The 22,595-nt window shown below is 38.5% G+C and overlaps 1 protein-coding gene across 3 annotated transcripts in view; it reads left to right on the top strand.

Annotated features, from left to right (window-relative positions):
- Window positions 1–22,595, top strand: part of si:dkey-91i10.2 (uncharacterized protein LOC555224 homolog) — a 67,854-nt gene that overhangs the window by 12,190 nt on the left and 33,069 nt on the right. The window contains exon 1 of one of the 3 annotated variants that reach the window (XM_007253483.4): window positions 16,535–16,610. The exons of the other annotated variants lie outside the window; for them this stretch is intronic. The gene's annotated coding sequence lies outside the window, so the exon portion shown is untranslated. Of the gene's footprint in view, window positions 1–16,534; window positions 16,611–22,595 lie in introns of those variants that run through there. 3 annotated transcript variants of the gene reach the window in all.

Raw genomic sequence — 22,595 nt, 5'->3', positions numbered from 1 at the left:
TCAGTGGATAATATGTGTGGTGCCAGATCCCTGTCAGGTTACATCTGCTCCTCTACTGTGTAAAATAGCTCTCTAGTGTGGGTCATTGAGAATTCAGGTCAGAGCTGCACTGAGAACCACACTTGCTGCCTTTTGAAAGTGGAAGATAATCCTTAATGGGGCTGAATCGGCAGGTGTGGTGGTCCTCATGTGTTTAGGCAAAAGGATCAGTTTGTCTGTCCGTTGGTTTACTCCCAAAGAGAAGAGCCAGTCTGTGTGCTCGGCTCCGCTGCGCTAATCATGTTTCTGAGCTCCAGCGTATGCGATTATATCTGGCTATTCAGGAAACTGCTGGATGCTGATTACACCAGCAGTCTGGATGCAGGTCCCTCGCTCAGCTCTCCAGAGGCCTGGTGCAGCTTCCGTGGAGGAGCATTTTACGGTCCCTGCCGGGCTCTTAAACCAAATACAGCAGTCAGGGAGCCTGACTAAATGACGCGTCCAGATTCATTGACACTAAATGGGCACAGGCTACGGGCCTTTGTTCTTTTTTTTGCTGTATTATTTTCAAATCTTTCATAAAAGGGAATCCCCTGTGAAAAGAAATATTTTTTTCGCTTTTTATCAGCCGCAAAAGCTGAGAGGAATGAAAACCACTTTTCACAGCAATTTCACACAACGATTTTTCACTCAGAAAAACAAGAACCGGAATGGTGGTATCATCCAGGGCACACCATTAGTAGCTTTGGGGAGGGAAACATGTATTTGTGCCATTATTCATATTCATTATGAAAATATACAAATATGCATTTTCCCCTGAAAAATGAATGTGAAATTCCTTTTATTTTTATGGTACATTGGACCTTTGTTGAGTGATTTATTTTTTAACATATCTGTACCATAAAGTACACTTAGCTTGGGTTATTTTTAACATACGAAATCAGTGGTATGAGCAGAAAGGATATGTGGGGAGCGAACGCACTTACAAGTTTTTATTAAATAAATAAAATAAGCAAACAAAGAAACAAAAAACTTATGTAAAACCAAGAAACAAGGAGAACAAAAACGGCAAAAACACGGAAACACGCCACCTGATTGATGTTAGACATATAGCCACTGACAAGTGACACAAAAAACAAAGGGACTAATAATACAAATGGAAGGGGACGGGAAACACCAGGGACCAGGTAACAAGGGGGCGGGGCTACAAATGAATAGGTGAGCACAGAAGACGGGCAGAGACACAGGAAGAACACTGGGCAAGTGCAAGGGAAAGTAATTAAACAAACATGAGGGCAGGAAAAAAACAGAGACAGAAATCAGGACGAGACCATGACAATATGATTATTTTTTATTATAAAATATATTACAGTAAATCGTGCTAGTAATGACTTTGTTGTCTTTGGTAATCTTTAGTAGTGGTTTAGTGACACATTTCTTGCGTATTTCTTGTAGATTTTCAGTATTTTGGCTTTTTGGAAGCTAAAAACAGCACCTTGTGCACCAACATGCCAAATCTCATGGGACATTTGTCTGTTATCCTATCCTTTAACTACGTGTAACAGATGTAAAAAAAGATTCCTAAAATATTTTATTTATTTATTATTATTTTTTATCTTATTTCATTTCATATAAATCTGCATCACGATTGATAGTTCATAGTTTTTGTTCACATATGTTTAAAAATGTCAAGGCAGAAAAAAAAGGGTCTCCGTTCCCTCCTTTAGTCTGCGCTGATGGCTGAAGTGAGAGGTACGTAGAGCAACTTGTGAAAAGCTAAACCCACGTGAGGTCTAAAATAACGAGTGAAAGTGTTCTGTTTTAGTGTAAATTGATTATAGTAGTGCTGGAAAATATTAAAAATATGTTCTCTGTTGAGCTTGTAGTTGTAAAAGGGGGATTTCTGTTGAGTGTGGGGGGATGGGTGAAGCTAGTGTATTTGTAAGTCACAGCTAGCTAACTAAAGCACTGATTATATGGTCTAGCTACTGAAATATTAAGATTTTTGCTTTCTTTATATTATTTTAGGAGTTTTGATGCTGTGTCCTCTCACTAACAACAAATACTGATCTCTTTTGCAACTCAGGTATGTTGTATTTGTGCGTTACTAGTTTTGGACAGTAGGGGGTAGTGTTTAACTTATAATGTGACCTCTTTGTATAGTGCTTGTTTTATAGAATAGCTGATGCTCTGACTGCATGGTCAGATGTACTAAATATGGCTCCGTATGAGCTTTTATGTATTTTTGGTTTGAATATAACTATCGGGGAATTTGTTTTATTATTTGTTATTTTGAGAAATTTGATTTTTTATATATATATAATATATAAAATATATATATTTACAAATATATATATATTTGTGCCCACTAATGTTCTAAATATGAACAGAATCACTGATTGTTTGGAAATAATCTAATGTGAAATATTTGTTTTGTTTTCTGTTTTATTTTGTTATATATATATATGTAAACTGAGTCTGCGCTGATGGCTGAAGTGAGAGGAGTTTTGATGCTGTGTCCTCTCACTAACAACAAATACTGATCTCTTTTGCAACTCAGACAAATAAAGAGAAAGAGGTGACAGTTCCGACTCCTGTGACATTATTGAACACAACGCAGAGGGGTAGCTGGATCGGCAGTCCAGGGGTGGAGCAGAACCGTTCCAGTTACATACGGAAGGGAACGCTGCACCGAATCATGCTATTAATATATGCCAGAGTTGTTTGCCAGTTTGCATGGTCAGTTCTAGCCAGATGCCTCAGGTCATGATCGCTTACACTCACTGCCCTGGGTGCACTGGGGTGGTAATGCCTTTTGTAGGTATTCCACAAAAATGTACAGGTATGACACTGCGGATCGAGGAATGATAAATGCTTATGCAACATCAGAAATGAAATTTCCCATCTAACGCATATGAAAGACGTTGACTGAGCAAACTTGCCAGGAGCACACTGGCCAGTGTTTAACCTCACAACTCACACGTACAGGCGTGGGCATTTCCAAGCAGTCCCCTTTGATAACCCTTCACCATCAATTACATAGTGCTATCAAGGTCCTTTTGGCGGTTCAGTGTATATCAACAAAGACATTTCCATAAACAAGCCATTTCAAATCTTTTAAAAAGAAAAATCACCATAAAACCTGCTTAAATCAGAAGTGGCCACAGTGCTGGTAATACACTTCCCGCAGCCTGTTGCCCTCCTTCATCTGCATAGCCCAGGGCACCCAGCTTCTAATGCATTTAATATTCTGCATCATAAAACCTCTGCTGCTTGGTATGCTCTGGAAGGACTTGTTAAGACCCGTCTTTGTTGTGTAAATACCGGTTCCTCAGAAGCAGCTCGCTCATCGTCCTGTTTCCATTAAAATGACTTTGTGCGAATGCTGATGAGTGGCATATTTTACTTTACTGCCCACAGACACAAGGTGTAAGGACAGCTCAGACCAAATATGAACAGTTTCCGGTGTCACACTTCTGCTGAGAGTAGGAGAAGAGAGTACTTCTATTACACTTGAGGTGAAGCAGTGGAGACCAGTATAGAGAGAGTATAATATGAGGATGTACTTTTCACAGTGAATGTTGATCAATAGGGGCACACACAATGTGCATCTTCTAATAAATGTATTCAGCCACTTTATGTTTATGTACCCATTGCTGACACAGATATGCAAATAAAATACACACACACAGCTTGTCTAGTCCCTGTAGAGTAGTATTGCATAGGAATAGAACTCTCTGGAGCAGATAAACATGAAATTAATGGGGCCATGTCTAATTCCAGTCATGGGCTAGAGGGCCCAATTGCAAGCAACAAAAAGTCATACTCCGTAAGATGATCAGTAAATGTACAGCTCTGGAAAAAAATAAGAGACAACTTAAAGATGTTGAGTTTCTTTGATTTTACCAAATTGAGAACCGCTTACATTTTTGCAGCAGGAGTGGCATAAAGTTGTCCAAAAGCAGTGTGTAAGACTGGTGGAGGAGAACCACCAAAAATTAATTTCTGAACTCTTAAAACTTTATAATTTTGAACTTGTTTTCTTCACATTATTTAAGGTCTGAAAGCTCTGCATCGGTTTAGTCATTTCAGCCATTTCTCATTTTCTGCAAATATAAGTGCTCTAAATCACAATTTTTTATTTGGAATTTCAGGAGAAATGTTGTCTGTAGTTTATAGAATAAAACAACAATGTTTGTTTTCCTCAAACATATAACTATAAATAGCAAAATCATAGAAACTGATTTTGAAAGTGAAGTGGTCTCTTATTTTTTTTCCAGAGCTGTATATGTATTGTTTAATTTGTATGTATTGTTTGTACATTATGAACCAGATCATGTGGGTTTTATATAACTCTATATAACTTTATATAACTACAATCCATGTAATCCTGAAAATGTATGAAAGTTCTCAAATGTTGAAATGACTTAAAATGTGCATTTCTACTATAGTGGCTACATAACTAAGCTTAGCTAACCTTATCTGAAGCTCAGTACTAGTCAGTATTAGTTTTTTAAAAACTAATAACATCACCTTGAAAAACTGGTTTGTGCATGCCAACATGCCAAATCTCATGGGACATTGGACTAATATCCTATCCTATGAATCCGTAACTAGGCTTAGCTAACCTAAAGCTGAAGTTCAGTGCTGACCTGTTTGGGAGAAAATCAGTCTTGTATTCCTTTTTCTAGGCTCTAAGCTAGTCTTCAAGCAAGTCTTCATCTAGCAAACCAATTGCCATTGCCAATATTTACCCACGTTTTACACAGTCTCTGGTCATAGAGATTTTCAGAAGGAATATTGAGGCTGCAGCACACTGTTTGCCTGCTATTGTGCTCTATATCTGGCAACCCAGGGTGTAGAAACAGGGCTGGGCAATGGGCAGTGGGTGGGATCAGAGACTAAAATACAAACAGATTTACGCTTTGTAAAGGACAGTTCAACAAAGAACCTGCTAATTAAAGGCCCTGCTATTAAGAGATGCTAAAGTGTTAAAATGTTTGCTAATTATATGATGCCCTATCCTGATTATTTTATGAGTTAGTACAGATAATAAAATACACATTGGTCCCTTAATTTGTATTACAGAAATATGTGAATGTAGCTTAAGGATTTTGTCTCAGGGACTCTTACACTCTGCAGGATACAGTATGAATGACTCTGTAGTGTTTAGGGACAGTAGTGTAAACTACTGTAAGATACAAGTTTGTAAAATAAAATGTATGTAAATTTTACATAAAAAACTAAAAAAAATTGTTAAAATACAAAACACTCTCATGCAACAAAACTTAAAAAGATAATCTTGAGAGACATAATATTCTTATTATAGGAATACTAAAAGGCAAAATTATTTAAATGCATAAAATATCTCACATTCTACCGCACATTTAGTGTTTTATTCCTCTAAAGTATGTCTTCACAAATTAAGTTGTGAAACTGGCATTACTATTATTACACTAATAGAAGGAGTTTTGGGATAGAAGCTAAAGTTCAGTGGAAATATTAAAGTATTACCTAATCACAGGAGCTCATTTAATTTCAAGTAATCACCAGGAGACTTTCAGATTAAATGTATTGTGCTCTGGCTGATTGCTTTACATCTGATTAAAAGAACATGTAATTAGATACTGCTTTTCTTCAGGCAGTGTACAAGCAGACAGAGCCTTCCACAGCCGTCATCCAACTGTGGGAATATGGGTTATACCGCCATTATATAAACACTGACATAAGTCTGGCTTTCTCATCGATGAACTAATCAAACTTTCCATGCCGCTGTTGACCCACTATAACTGGGTCATTGGGTTCCTTTGGTAAATGTGCTGGTGTGAAGTGGGAATGTTTGCTCAGTGTGAGGTGGTGTTATCCTGCTGTGTGTGTGGTGGGAGGGAATGTTCAGATAAATGTCCTGTGAGAAGATGTTCAGAACAGATCTGGAGTTTAAGAAAAAACAACATAACAGTTTCATAGTTTCTTTAACTGTTTACCTTATAAAACACATCAGTGACAGTACATTTAGCTTGTCTTGTCTCTGTAGAAGCATTGCCAATAGAATAAGACTATCTGAAGCTGGTAAGCACCATCTCTAAATCCAGGTGTGAGCTAAAGGACTATAAAGCCCCCCAGCACTTAGTTGTGAAGTTGAGGTCCAGTGTTCTCTGGAATTATGGGGCTCCATTCAGTACTTTTCTGAAGAGTTGAGGATGGGTAGATTAGAAGAAGTGATGATCAGTCAATATCCTGACCTTACTAATGCTTTTGTTGCTTGGTACAATCAAAACTTTACACCAATGCTCCAGAATCTAGTAGAAAACCTTCCCTAAACAGTAAACTAGCAAAGGCAGGATACAATTTTTGTTTTCAGAAGAAATAATAAATGAGCAAGTGTCTCAATATACTTTTTGTTTAAAATGTTCAAATCTATTACACTTTTGCACATTAAATCAATACAGTATATTTGCTTTATTTAACAAATTGCAAAAAAAACAATATTTGTTTATAGTAATTTAATAGTAATAGTAATAATAAATATATTTTTCAGTACTAATGTCTTTACAATATCTTTAAAACTTTAAAAATTAAGACACTGCTTCAGTTTCTGAATCAGTTTGTTTTATTTGTTTTATTATTTTATGAACATTGTTGTTTTATTCTATAAAATATGGACAACATTTCTCCTAAATTCCAAATAAAAATATTTTCATTTAGAGCATTTATTTGCAGAAAATGAGAAACGGCTGAAATAACCAACAAGATGCAGAGCTTTCAGACCTCAAATAATGCAAAGAAAACAAGATCATATTCATAAAGTTTTAAGAGTCATCTTCAGAAATCAGTATTTAGTGGAATAACCATGGTTTTTAATCACAGTTTTCATGCATCTTGGCATGTTCTCCTCCACCAGTCTTACACACTGCTTTTGGATAACTTTATGCCACTCCTGGTGCAAAAATTCAAGCAGTTCAGCTTGGTTTGATTGCTTGTGATCATCCATCTTCCTCTTGATTATATTCCGATGTTTTCAATTTGGCAAAATCAAAGAAACTCATCATTTTTAAGTGGTCTCTTATTTATTTCCAGAGCTGCATGTAAAAATCAACATTGTTATGTCTCTAAAATTGCAACTCTACAGGAGGAGGAAAAAAAAAAGAACGTAAAAAGAATGATTTCCAGTTCATTTTGGACAGATTATTTCTCTCTCATCTTATTTAATATTTGTTATTGTACAGGGCTGTAGAGGATTTTGGACTTTAACATACATGTGTACATAAATGTGAAACAATTATGTTATACACAACTGTGTACTATTCACCTATCATATATATCATCATATATAACACACACCAGCACAGCTTAAACGGTAAAAACAAAAAAAATGAAAGCTAGCGGGGTTTTTCCTTTTCTAGCTTTCTGGACTCAAATGAATGAATCCCTAGCTGCGACTACTCTGACTCAGTGAAAGCTGCTGAGCTGAGGAATTTGGGACAGTTCCCATGCTGCTTCACAGATTCTACACCGCACAGGAGCTTATGCGCTTGTGTACCTTCCTCCAGCTCCTGCAAACAAGCTGTATCCACACACTAAAAGCAAGCGCTGTGTCGTAACTGTAAATTCTGTTCTACTGTTTGCGTCAAATGTGTTTTAAAGATTCCATTTCACAGTGTGTGATGTATGGGTGTCATTTTTTCTCCTGTATTTGTGTCAGTGTGTCCTTTGTGCATTATGGCCGTACCACAATCAATTGTCCCCACTCCAAACTCCATTTAAGATCAACATTTGGCCCTGGTGACATTTATGATTGGCATGATGGCCAGCTTAGGATGTAGTACACACCGTTTATGTATTTTCCAGCACATGCTAGTGTTAGACATTTTTACTACATCCTGTATTTAGGTAGACCCCCCTCCCCTCCCCATCCATCCTCATACATGATGACCCACTGTTCACTGTGGGCACTGAACAAACAATGCATTGTTCCCTCTGAGGGAAGGGAATAGCACCAATAGCCATTGTTTAGTATGTGAATGCTGTTGATGCTGTATAATGTGGCAGAGATGGACAGGCTAGAACAATAGAACCTGCCTGTTTTATGTTCATATTCATATTTTTTGTTGGTGAAAAGCTTAGAACAGGGGTCTCAAAGTAGCGGCCCGCGACGTGGTTTCATACGGCCCCTCACGGGTTAACAAAATAAACATACATCTGGCCCGCAATTCAATTTAATTATTTATGCTTTATTATGTTCGTTTTCATATTTTATCTTAACTTGTATTTTGGTGTGTGTGTGTGTGGTTTTTGTTTTTTTTTTGCTTACGCTGCGTTGCCTGCTTTAGTAGTCTTCAGTAGCCTTCAACAGTCTAACCTTGCTGCCGTGGTTTGTCCACTAAACTCCATAGTTATAAACATCCTGAGGTTAGCAGCGCGCTAACTGACCTGTTTATAATGTAATCCGAGCAGTGCCTCCGTGACGCTGCTCTAAACTGCTGCTGTTAGCTGCTTGGGCTGAAAGATGAACTGTAGAGAGCTGTATTATCCGGTTAGTGGGGTTATTTTATTTCATACACAGAAGAACTTACAAATTTTTAAAAACGCTCCAGACTGGCTCAGCTGAGTCCTGTAGCCCGTGGCTGGGCTGCAGCTCTGACTAAGCAAAGACTGCGGGCTTGTGGTGCTGCAGCTGCAGCTCCGACTAGTGGTTGGATGAGGAACTGCTAAATCTGAGGAAATGCTAAATCTGTCACAGCTCACAATTTTTGATTTTATATTTATTAAGCCTTATTTCAGTATCAAACGTTTTGATCAAAGTTAATATAACTTATAAATTAAAAGGATTTATGTTAATAGAGCAACAAGCAACCATTTTTCCATGCAACTGTAATATTTGATTGAATAAATAGTATATTGAGAGTTATTTAACATTAAGGAGTAATTACATTCATTTTGTATTACATCTGGTTACATTTTCTTATATTTATAAGTTACATCTGGCCCTCAGAGGACAGCCAATATGCCAATGTGGCCCTCGGCAAAAATGAGTTTGAGACCCCTGGCTTAGAATATAGTTTTATAGTAAATAGTAGGGTGAACTTATTTTTTTTTATTTAGTTAAATCATAGTCATACTGTATTATACAGTTGATTAAAAAAAAAAAAAATGGCCAGATGGGTTCTTTAACGTCGCTGTCGTCACATGCTGATTCATATGCATTTCTAAATATAGACCATGCACCAAAAAAAGAATGCAGGGACAATCCTTCACTGAAACAGGTTTTTTTTTTGGGGACTATACAACACATAGTTGTAAAGTGTCTGTGATCGCTGTGTGGGGCTGTGTATAAATTATTAAGGTTGTGGTAGAGCCCTCATAAATTAAGAATGGCTGAAGCTTTAGGCGGAGTGATGGCAGCAGCTCTATGGCTGTTCTGCTGCTGCTTTCCTTAGAGCATGGGCCACATGTGTGCTGCTCCCTAATGGGCCAGCTCAGCCCCCGGGCCATCAATTCCTCATCTTTTATCACCTAGCCTCACAGCTCCAGTATGATAGGCTGGAGTATAAAGACTCAGTGATGGATCTGCAGCATCTGCCCAATCTCTGTTAAATACAGACCGTTTCAGTGTGTCGTAATGAACAACAACGCAGGCTTGCTGGAACTTCGTCAGAAACAAAAGCAGACATCCCAAGTTGCAAAAGATTTCAGGGAGGTTAGCGGCCCACGACACCCCCCCCCCCCTTCCCGCCAAAATAAACAAAACAAAAAAAACTTACACACACCAAAGGATAACAGAACTTTACTTTCATATTAATTAATTTTACTTTTTTTTTAAATTAAATTTAGAGTATTCAGAGGTGAAATGAGTTTTATCTTTTTTCTTTTTGGAAGGCCCTGCCTCTGCTTTCCTTTTTTTTTTTTTTTTTTTTTTTTTGGAAAAACAGCCTTTATTTGACAAAAATTGACAGTTACAATATCACAAAAAATTGCACAACATCAAAAACATTTCATATCATATTACAATAATTATTAATATTGCCTCCGCCATGATCTGCTTTCTCTCACTCACTGAACAAATCCCGCCCGGAAGGGGGCAAAAACACTGCCCGCCCACATTAAAAACTGATTGGCTGTCTCACAGACTCTTTGCAGAGAACAGGCCAATCAGAACCCTCTCTGTTTTCTCTCTCTCCTTCCCACACGCGATTAGAGAAAAAAAGTCTGTCGCCTTTGTGCGCGTTTGGGGCACTTGTTCTGAATTCCGGGAGATTATATGTGACTCGCGGGCATCAGGGAGCCACTACCGAAATGCGGGAGACTCCCGCCTGCTTCAGGGAGACTTGGTTTGTCTGCAAAAGCATCACTACTGTGGCAGTCAGGGCCTTGATTGTGAAATATCAAACCTAGTCATATATGAGAAGATGGTCTTCATGTCGCTTTCCTTCAAACCACCTTCATAAATCAGGCCAGGCACAAAAAGAAATGGTGTGGCCTGTTTGTGCATTTTTACGTTTAGTAACATTTTGAAAAGGTTCCAGCAAGGTTAGCTTGAAACATTACATAAATATTGTTCCAGGAATGTTCTGCAAAGTTGTGACCTAATAATGTAATTAGAACATTTCTCACGCAACTTTCACAGCTAGATGAATACTAACATTATGGAAACGTTAAAAATAACATTCCCAAAACTAAAAAAAAAAAATAAAACACTAAAACTGGTGATGTTCAAAAATGTTAAATAAAAATGTTCTAAGAACATCCAGAAAACTTAACAACTTGAAAGTTCTAAGAATGTTAACATTCTACTAACCAAAATTTGTTAGCTGGGGATACAGCAAAGAATGCAGCCCCACAACATATTGCAAGTAGGCTTGACACTATGGATTAAAAAAAATTGCCAAATTTGCCAAAATGCTTTATTGTAAAAAGCTTAACAAAAAAATGTATTTATGTATAATAAACTTTTTTTCCCAATCACGTGAGGAAAAGAGAGGGAGAGAAAGGCACTCCCCTCGTATGCATATTCTTGAAGTGCATGTAAAACAAAAAGGAGAGGTTTCTGATTGGCTTGTTCCCTGAACAAAGTCGGTAATTCAGCCTATCAGTTTTTAGTGTAAGCGGGCAGTGTTTTTTTTCCTCTCCTAGACGGGATGCGTTCAGTGAGTAGCATCATGGCCCCCATCAAAACTCATTTCACCTCTGACTACTCTAAAGTATATCCATATCTGGTAAAAGTAAAAAACAATAAAAAATCTTCCCCGCTGTACAGTTTGTAATGATCACAGGGGACTAAATGATTGCAAAAGGCATGTTGAGGTGAGTTATATATAGGGGATGGGGGGTGGGTGGTCCAAGTTCAGGTCCACACACACACAGACACACCCGCACACACACATATATTTTACTGAGGTTTACTTATGACATTTGTGTGGTTTTGTGTGCTTAATATACAAGGGTTGGACAATGAAACAGAAACACCTGTCATTTTAGTGTGGGAGGTTTCATGGCTAAATTGGACCAGCCTGGTGGCCAATCTTCATTAATTGCACGTTGCACCAGTAAGAGCAGAGTGTGAAGGTTCAATTAGCAGGGTAAGAGCACAGTTTTGCTCAAAATATTGCAATGCACACAACATTATGGGTGACATACCAGAGTTCAAAAGAGGACAAATTGTTGGTACACATCTTGCTGGCGCATCTGTGACCAAGACAGCAAGTCTTTGTGATGTATCAAGAGCCACGGTATTCAGGGTAATGTCAGCATACCACCAAGAAGGACCAACCACATCCAACAGGATTAACTGTGGACGCAAGAGAAAGCTGTCTGAAAGGGATGTTCAGGTGCTAACCCGGATTGTATCCAAAAAACATAAAACCACGGCTGCACAAATCAGGGCAGAATTCAATGTGCACCTCAACTCTCCTGTCTCCACCAGAACTGTCCGTCGCCACAATAAATTATTGTGGTCTAAAACCAGGTGTTTCAGTTTCATTATCCAACCCCTGTACTTGTTCATTTTCACATGATTATTTTCCAAAATCTTTATTAATTAGAATTAAACATGGTTTGTTGTTAAACCTTTAAGGCTGATATATTTATATGATTTATTCTGATTGGCTCCTATTGTATTGTGCTATATTCAGAAATCATTCCAGTAGAAAACAGTAGCTTTGTCTGAAACTGTGCCCTATTTACTGTATAGTGCGTTACTTTGGAGTTTCACCCTTTTTTTTATTGTTATCTATAAATCTAGAGCTGAATTTTCAGTTTTGTGTATAGATACCATAATATATAGTATACAATGTACCTTAAAAGACACAGACTATGAATTATAGTTTATCTATTAAAAATTCATTCTCTAAGGAACGGCGAAGTTTAAGCTGTTTATGTGATGCAATCTGGTGTCGTACAGTAGTGAGCTTACGTCACATGCATTACGAGGAGTCTGAAATTGTTCACTGGATTGTTGAATTCTGTGCAGAATAGTAGTGCACTATATGTAAGGAAATAGATTAGTGAATAGGGCAGAGTTTGGATGCATCTATGCTATTTATAACTAGACTGCTCATATGCAGATTTCTCAGTATGACATGTAAAATGTGACGTCAAACATACTAAACCAGGGGTGTCAAACTCATTTTGGCCGAGGGCCACATTGGCATATTGACTGTCCTCTGAGGGCCAGATGTAACTTATAAATGTAATAAAATGTAACCAAATGATATATAAAATGAATGTAATTACTCCTTAATGATAAATAACTCTCAATATATTATTTATTCAATGAAATATTACAGTTGCATGGAAAAAATGTTTGCTTGTTGCTCTATTAACATAAATCCTTTTAATTTGTCATGTTATGAAATCCAAAAACTCCATCAATCAAGAACCAAACAATTCAAGTGAATAGAAATGACATCAAGTTATATTAACTTTGATCAAAACGTTTGATACTGAAATAAGGCTTAATAAATATAAAATCAAAAATTGTGAGCTGTTAAGAACATGTGACAGATTTAGTATTTCCTCAGATTTAGCAGTTCCTCATACAACCACTAGTCGGAGCTGCAGCAGCAGCAGCACAAGCCCGCTGTCTTTACTGAGTCAGAGCTACAGCCCAGCCACGGGCTACAGGGCTCAGCTGAGCCAGTCTGGAGCGTTTTTACAGTTTATCTGTGTAGTAAATAAAGGTTTTAACCCCACTAAACGGATAATACAGCTCTCTACAGTTCATCTTTCAGCCCAAGCAGCTAACAGCAGCAGTTTAGAGCAGCGTCACGGAGTCACTGCTGGGATTACATTATAAACAGGTCAGTTAGCGCGCTGCTAACCTCAGGATGTTTATAACTACGGAGTTTAGTGGACACACCACGGCTGCAAGGTTAGACTGTTGAAGGCTACTGAAGACTATTAAAGGCTATTGGAGGTTATTGAAAGGGTTATTGGGGGCAGAAATCAGTAAAGGCTGGTTAGATGAGTGATTCACGTCCTCGTCCTTTGCTGTGGTGAAACTTTGACTAGCGCTGTCACAGTGATGTTTATTAACGTCATTAAAACAGATTTTGTCAGCTATTGTCTTATATTAAATATTTACACACAACTTATATCTCTCATAAAAAGCGTTTATTTTGGTCAGTAACACTCTTCGTAACTCAAAAGGCCGTCTGCATCAACTTTTCTTTTTCTGGACATTATGGGATAAACATTTGTATTCCACCCGCGAAGTTACGCCTTCCCTCCGGCAGGGTTTCCACATCAATGACTACACTGCCGTGTAGTGGCAGTAAGCCGTAACTTCGCGGGTAATACAATCGACAAGCATTGTGGGGAATGTAGTTTTTGGTCAAAGAACGCTTCTGACCTATTTATTATAGACACAAAGATCTTACAAGCTCTCGCGGGCCACATAAAAGGACGTGGCGGGCCACATTTGGCCCGCGGGCCTTGTGTTTGACACATGTGTACTAAACTTAAAATATGTTGTTGTTGCATGATATTTTCTATTGACAGTCCACATTGATTATATGATTTTCCACAATTTAATGGATTAACTTGGCTTTAAATGGTGCATATGAACAGTTTAACAATGCTACTGTGCACCAAAATGGAAGCTGTCTTATTTTTAAAAAGTCAGAACAGTTTCATTTTTCATGATATGGTCCCTTAATATTGAGCCATTATGCAGATTACTCATTAATGATTGCTCATCATTTTATGAGAATTATCCAATAATTGTGACAAATGTGCAGTAGAGTTTTGAATGTTTCATTTTTAGATTTAATTATTCATAGTTTTTGGTATTTTATAAGATATCTTAGTTATTTAACTTAGCAAGTGCAATTCTTTTAATTACATTGCTTTTCATATTGATTCTCTATCTTATTGCACAGACTGTAAACAGGCTCTTTGCAGATGTGAGGTCAGTCGGTTGGCGTGGAACAGTAGCTTATAGTAAATTTGAGTCTCTGGGGAAGAGGGGACTGAATGGTGATAATGGAGCTGCTGAATGGCTGTCTCATTTGTTACAATGGTGGATCGTTGGTTTCCGGCAGAAACAAAGAGGAAAGCCCTCAGACCGTCCTGTCAGGTTCAGACACGCTGCGGCTCAGGTTATGACAGATTGACGGGCTCAGTTGATGTCTGTTTCACACTCGGCTCAAGCTGCTTTTGCTGTCTGGTTGCTGGTGCAAGAGGGGCGCATGTGTGGTAGCAGAGAGGGGATTAGCCGCCCCCATATGGCTCCACCATGCCAGCCTCACACAGAATACACTGTAATTACACTGCTCAGCCAATACACTTTGAAAGTAGTCCCATGGGAGTGCGGAGGAATGATGCAGCGCCCTGTGGTGCGTTCCTGTACTGAAAGTGCTGTTTGCTTTCAGAGCTCTCCATATATAAAAGACTTCCGATGGCGTGATATCTACACCTCTGTTTTTTTATTTTTATTTATTTTTTTCTTTGGAAGGAGCAGCTTAATTGTAGACAAGAGGTCATCCTGGTGTGACCTTCTTGTCTGCGTCTTAGTGCAGTAAAAAGGGGATACTTGTTGGGATGCACGGATATGATACACGGTATTCATTACTTTTAGGCAGAGGCACATACACACATTAGGAAGCTGTTAATTATTATAGCATTATAACAAATATATAAAATATACAGCATTATTAGATAGACTAAGAATATACTAAAATGGAATAAAAAAATAAAATGAGAGTTAGACCCAGAACGAATGAAACTTAGGAGCTTTGTAGTCATGCAAGATTCTCATAGACTGACAGTAACAAGTCTTGTATTTGTCTTGGTGGTGGAAACGACCAACAAATCTGTGTGTAAATGTAAAGCCACTGTTTGCAAAGTTTAAATGTCAATGTTTTCTTGTTGTGCGTCACGCAGCTTGTTGTCACTATGTGGGGTCCCGTTGTGTACTACCCGAGGTGACCTTTGGTCTTTATTACAGGCAGTTTGTCAGCTCAGTGTTACATTAATGAGGCCCAGTGGGAGGAACTAGTGGCTCCACCTTTTCTGAACAGCAGTGCAGTGGGCTATTGCAACAGGACAATGCTCAACACCACACATTAGATAGGTAGTATACTAAAGGTATACTAACATGTTTTATAATAAGAGGCCACTTCAAAATTATGAGTTTCTTTGATTTTACCAAATAAAAAAAAACTCTGGAATATAATCAAGAGTAAGATGGATGATCACAGCCGTCAAGCCTAGCTGAACTGCTTGATTTTTTGCACCAGGAGTGGCATGAAGTTATCCAAAATGTGTGTAAGACTGGTGGAGGAAAACATGCCAAAATGCATGATAGCTGTGATTAAAAACCAGGGTTATTCCACCAAATATTGAATTCTGAACTCTTAAAACTTTATGAATATGAACTTGTTTTCTTTGCATTATTTGAGGTCTGAAATCTCTAGATCTTTTTTGTTATTTCAGCCATTTCTCATGTTCTGCAAATAAATGCTCTAAATTACAATATTTTTATTTAGAATTTGGGAGAAATGTGGTCCGTAGTTTATAGAATAAAACAATGTTTATTTTACTCATTTTAACTTTTTTCCAGAGCTGTATATATATATATATATATATATATATATATATATATATATATATATAGGGTGTACACTGATGGCCATGATGAGGTGATGAGTCTGAGTGAGTTATTAAATTAAAGTGAGTGAAAAGAGCAGAAAATGATGAGACTGCACCTCTGCCTTATTATTCATTATTGTGCATTCATTAGTGGTGTGTATACGTGTGTGTGTAAGTGTGTGGGTGGGCAGTGTCAGATCACTGTGTTCACAGTTTCTAAGGTCTGTCTAATAGAATAGATTAGAGGCTACCAAAACAAAGGAATGCCCTCGTGGGAGAGCAGGTGGGGAAGAGCGAGAGAACGAGAGAGAGAGAGAGAAAGAGAGAGAGGGCGGATGTGTCTAGGCTAGGAGGTCCTTTCGGACAGCCTTGTGTTTCTGTGGTTCCCATGCCAACCGGTGAGCGGAGTTGTGTATGGAGCATGCTCAGTGAAGAGCCCTCTGCTGTAACAATAGCAGAGGGAGCTGAGAGAGGGCTCACATGCTGATCCTAGAGCAGAGAAGAACACACCTCAGCTCACCGCCCGCGCTCCCTCCTCTCCTACGGTGCGTGTATAGGGGCTTTCTTCTGCTGCTGGTTTTGCATTTTACTGTGCTATTTGAATTGGCTGCATGCTGGATAGGGAAATGGGCTGAGATAGTGCTTCTGGAGGTACTTGGATGGATGAATTGCTTGAATTACTTGAACTTTTGTTTTAGGGAATTTTATAGATTGTTTGATTGTATAGATGTGTTGATTGGTTGTGAAATGGTAACGGAGAGCTGGGTAGGGCTGGGTATGTGCAATATGACGAAAACTCATAAATCGATATGTTTTAGAGAAATGCAATATGTACAATATGGTATGGTATGGTAAAATCTTAACATAGTAGAAGTATAGTATATAGAAAGTATCATTATCTATTTGTAACACCATAAACAAAACACATTGTTATTAAAATAGGCAATAGCTATCTGTGTATAAGAGTGTATTCTGAACTATATTGTGTCGACATGCTGCACCTTTAACTGCGATGTTTTCTCAAGACTATACTCTTCTCTGAGTATTATACCTCCAGAAACCCAAGCATATTTTGGTTCACACAGTAGATTCATGTCATTTTTGGGGGGAATAAATTGCGCTTAGAATGTAACCTGTTTAGTAGGTGCAAAATTACTATATGGTATATATATATATATATATATGTTTATTCATTTTATAATTACTGAAGCATGTGTATTTATATAGACTATAGAGTATAGTGTAATATTTTGCAGTGTGTCTATGTATAGTTACCTGAAAGCAGGAAAAAGCTTAAAGGTGTTGAAAGAGAAACACAAAGACATAGACAGGCAGAAAGAGATAGAATGTTTGTGATAGAGAGGGAGAGAGTGAGGAGCTGAATGTGAGCGTACTCATTCAGCATTGTCACTCGATCCCTCCTCTGTTGTGCCCTCCTCTGTTGTGCGGAGTTGTGCAGTCATGCCTCAGTGACCCACTGCCGTGTTGTCCTGGCGATTTAAGGAGGCGGGGGTTAGTGGGTGGGTGAGGGGTCGTGCTGCTCACCAGTTTTAGACCGGTGCTCTAGTTACTATAGCCTGTCCCAGTCCACTTCCACCCACCACCATAGTACTCTATTCTGAACTGGGTCTCACTGGACTGCTATTCTTTTTTAGTGAAGCAGCTTGTTGGGTCATGTGTGTTTTAAATATTGTATGTAAGTCTGTGTGAATGCGTGTGTAAAATACATACTGGTGGGTGGTCACAGCTCCAGATCGAGATATCAGACACGGTTGGACTACTCCTGCTCCAGTGTGTGGTGGTCGGTCGGTCGGTCGGTCGGGGGAGTGTCTGGCACACACGGGCAAAAAAAAAGAAAAAAGACGAGTGGACCCATTCTGCTGAGAGGCGGAATGCTCTCAATATTTCATCCTCTGAGACAGCAGAGAGAGAGAGAGAGGGTGGTTAAGAGACAGTATCAGAGCATCTCAGAGGAAATTGGAAAATAAATTGAGGCGACACAAGCAGATTTGCATACTGTAGTCTTACTAAGAGCTACCCTGATGCTAAAGCATGGGGTGGGCTTCTGATTGGTGTCAGGAATTTATCGTGGTATTCGTTGCTGAGGAGTTGGGTACAGTCATAGAGCCATCTGTCATGCTGTGCGGAAGACTCTTCATTCACAGCTTGATTACAAGTGCCTTTGCTGCTGCCTTTCACGGTATTATGATGGGACCTGCCTTATTTGAGTGCAGCATGGATTCTGCCTTGAATTCCAATTGTCTCCTAAATTTATTGGCAGTAATTTTATATATATATACAGCTCTGAATCACTTAAAAATATGAATTTCTTTAATTTTACAAAATTGAAAATCTCTGAAATTTAATCAACAGGAAGATGGATTATCACAAGCCATCAAACCAAGCTAAACTGTTTGCTTTTTTGCACCAGAAGTGGCATAAAGTTATCCAAAAGCAGTGTGTAAGACTGGTGGAGGGAAACATGCCTAGATGCATGAAAACTGTTACAAATATTGACTTATGAACTTTTAAAACTTTATGAATATGAACTTTTTTTCTTTGCATTATTTGAGGTCTGAAAGCTCTTCATCTTTTTTGTTAATTCAGCCATTTCTTCAATACATGTTCTAAATGACAATGACAAAGCTTGTATACACTATCAGTAAACAGTGAACATCGCAATGATATGATTTTTTGGTTTTCTGCTTAAATTTGTTAAAAAAAATTATGATCCTCATCCAAATCAACAGTATTGACAAATGTAATATGCATAAAATAATAACACAAAAAATATGATCTTGCAGGTCTTTAGTGAACAACACTCAAAGTGGTATTGGAAAAAAAGTGAGTGAACCCTTGGAATCTGGTGGTTGAACCCCCCTGGCAGCATAACCCTCAAACACTTCTTGTAGCTTTGGATCAGACTTGCACATCATTTAGGAGGAACTTTACCCCATTTTTCCTGGCAGAACTGCTATAGCTTCTTCGTATGTATGCCTCAAGGGATACCTCAAGTGTACATCTTTCTTCAAGCCAAGCCATAGCATCTGAGATCTGGACTCTGATCTTCTTTTTCCTAATCCATTCTGTTGTGGACTTGCTCCTGTATTTTGGGTCATTGTCCTGTTGCATCATCCAACTTCTACAGAGTTTCAGCTGAAGTACAGACACTCTCACATTATTATTCTGCAGAATTCATCTGCCCCTCAGCAAAGTAGGCCTAAATCATGATGTTCTCTCCACCTTATACTTTATGGTTAGGATGATGTGTTCGAGGTGATATGCAATGGCTTTTTTTGCCAGAGGTAGTAGTAGTAGTAGGTTAATCTTAGTGTTATCTGTCCACAAAATAATGTGCTCTTTGGCAAAACTTCAGGCATGCAGCAATGTTCTTTCAGTAAGCAAAGGCTACCTTTGCTGTGTCTTTTTATAGACACTCTGCTTGTTCAAGGTTTTATGTATTGCAGATTCATCAATGAAAGATGCTAGCCTGTACCAATGACATCTTCAAATCCTTGTCCATTGCTCAGGGTTGTCTCTTTATCTCAGTGATGAGTGCTTTTGGGGCCATTTTGATTGGGCTCCCATTTCTTGAGTAGCCACAGTTCCAAATTGTCTCTATTTATACATTGGTGGATTTCTAAAGACTTGGAAATCACTTTATAAGTCTTTTCAAGTTCATGTAAATCAACCTTCTTTTATCGTTGATCTTCTGAAAGCTCTTTTTGCATGTATCCTTCTTGTGTGGAGCACAAACTCAAAAAGTTTAAGTTATTTTTATCACTCAAATTAGCTAGTCTACACCTTTAAACTACCAAGGCTCCAGGTCTGCCAACAACTTACTATAGTTATCTTTTTTGAGGTCAACTGACCATATCATAATATTGTACCTATCAAGCCTATCGAAATATGTGTTTTAGTCATATTTTCATGCTTCTGTCCCGTTTTATTATTTTTTTTTTCTTCACTTTTCTGGTCTGTCTCTGTCAGTGTTCTGTGTTGTTCACCATGTGCTTTTAAGCACATGGCTTTGTTTTTTCTGTCTTGTCTCCTCCCTTGTCCCCACTGAAGCCCCGCCTTGTTGTAGGTGTTCCTACCTGTTTGTTATATGTTATCCAACCCTCTCTTTATCCTCCCCAGGTGTTTCTTGTTGTCCCAATTTGTACATAGCCTGTTTGTTTCAGTATTCCTTTTTTTCTTGTGCAAAACTGTTACATGTTTTGTAGCATTGTGCTCCAGAATCCAGTAGAAAACCTTTTTTGGAAAGTAGAGACTATGTCAAAAGCAGATTAAACTATATTGCATTTTTTATTGGACCCTGGAAGAAATAGTGAATAAGCAGTGTCCTAATGTCTATATATAGTATATAACATTGTTTTCATGCCAAAATATCTTATCTTCAGAAGAGCAGCTTTCTATGCAATGCAATGCAACTAAATCTTTTAGTTGGACTTAAGTATATACTGTATATTCCAAAAGGTAAAGACAACTGCCAGATTCACCTCATATAAAAATCAAAAAAGGGATAAAAGTTTCTTCTTGTCAGTGACCCTATTTATAATTAGGCTTTTTACAAAAAATCTAATGTGATATCTACATGTGGCCACTGCTGTATTTCAAGGACAGTTCAAAAACTAGAATAAAATGCGCAGTTGGTCAATGTTCTTTATGCACAATATCCATGACCTGCCCAGATCTGCTTTGATATTGTGGATTAAAATAACAACACATTTATCATGATATGATATAGATATAATGAATATACAGTGAGTCCAAGAAGTATTTGATCCCTTGCTGATTTTCTTTGTTTGCCCACTAATAAAGACACTATCCTTCTGCACTTTTAATGGTAGATATATTCTAACATGGAGAGACAGAATATCAAGACAAAAATCCAGAATATAATTTTAAAGAATATATTTTAATTAATTTGTATTTCAATGAAGAAAATAAGTATTTGATCCCTCTTGCCAAACACACTCAATACTTAGTGGCAAAGCCTTTGTTTGCAAGCACAGCGGTGAGACGTTTGTTGTAGTTAACCACAAGTTTAGCACACACACCAGGGGGAATTTTGGCCCACTCTTCTTTGCAGATCCTCTCTAAATCATGAAGGTTGGTGGGCTGTCGCTTGGCAACTCTGACCTTCAGCTCCCTCCATAGATTTTCGATCGGATTGAGGTCTGGCGACTGGCTGGGCCACTCCATGACCTTAATGTGATTTTTCTTGAGCCAATCCTTTGTTGCCTTTGCTGTATGTTTAGGGTCGTTATCATGTTGGAAGACCCAACCACGGCCCATTTTCAGATCCCTGGCAGAGGGGAGGAGGTTGTCCCTCAGGATTGTGCGGTACATGGCTCCATCCATCTTCCCAGTGATGAGGTGAAGTAGCCCTGTACCCTTGGCAGAGAAACACCCCCAAAACATTATGCTTCCACCTCCATGCTTGATGGTGGGCGCAGTGTTCTTGGGGTCATAGGCATAGGTGGAGTTGAGGCCAAAAAGTTCAATTTTGGTCTCGTCTGACCACAAAACCTTCTCCCAATAACTTGGTTCATCTTTCAAATGATCATTGGCATACTTGAGGCGCGCCTCCACATGTGCTCTCTTCAGCAGGGGTACCTTTCGGGCACTGCAGGATGTGAATCCATTGTTGCGCAAAGTGTTGCCAATTGTTTCCTTGCAAACTGTGGTCCCAGCTGCCTTCAGGTCATTTGCTAACTCCTGCCGAGTGGTTGCAGGACGATGTCTGACCGTTCTCAGCATCATTGCCACCCCACGAGGCGAAATCTTCTTTGGAGCACCAGGCCGAGGTCTGTTGATTGTCATGTAATACTCTTTAAACTTTCTGATAATTGCACCAATAGTTGTTACTTTCACATCCAACACCTTACTAATCTTTTTGTAGCCCATTCCAGCTTTGTGAAGGTCAACAATTCTGACTCTGAGGTCCTGTGACAGCTCTTTGGTTTTACCCATGTTGGAGACTTGAAATCTGTGTGATCTGTCTGATTCTGTGGACAGGTGTTTTTCACACAAGTGATTAGTGAGAACAGGTGGCTTCAGGTCAGGTAACAAGTTGATTGGGAGTGTCTAACTGGTCTGTAAAAGCCAGAACTGCTAATGAATACTAAGGGATCAAATACTTATTTCACTCCATGAAATACAAATCAATTAATATATATTCCTTAGATTTATTTTCTGGATTTTCTTTTTAATATTCTGTCTCTCCATGTAAGAATACATCTACCATTAAAAGTATAGAATGATCATGTCTTTATTAGTGGGCCAACGAAGAAAATCAGCAAGGGATCAAATACTTCTTGGACTCACTGTAAGTGTCTAATATGTGAATGACTCTGTATTGTACATTATCGTACATAGAAACAACATTGTCTTGATAAAGAAAGCGCTTGGATTTGAGGACACTACTGTGTTGCAAGAGGTAACCATAGCTCCCATAGCCTCCCGGTTGGGGCTAGCTTTTTTCCAGTGAAATTCACAGTAGCCTGCAGTCCACAGAGATGACA

Source organism: Astyanax mexicanus, chromosome 11 (genome assembly GCF_023375975.1).
Source record: "Astyanax mexicanus isolate ESR-SI-001 chromosome 11, AstMex3_surface, whole genome shotgun sequence".
Lineage (NCBI taxonomy): Eukaryota > Metazoa > Chordata > Actinopteri > Characiformes > Acestrorhamphidae > Astyanax > Astyanax mexicanus.
The sequence above is the reverse complement of the archived record's forward strand: the minus strand, read 5'-3'. Positions and strand labels throughout refer to the sequence as shown.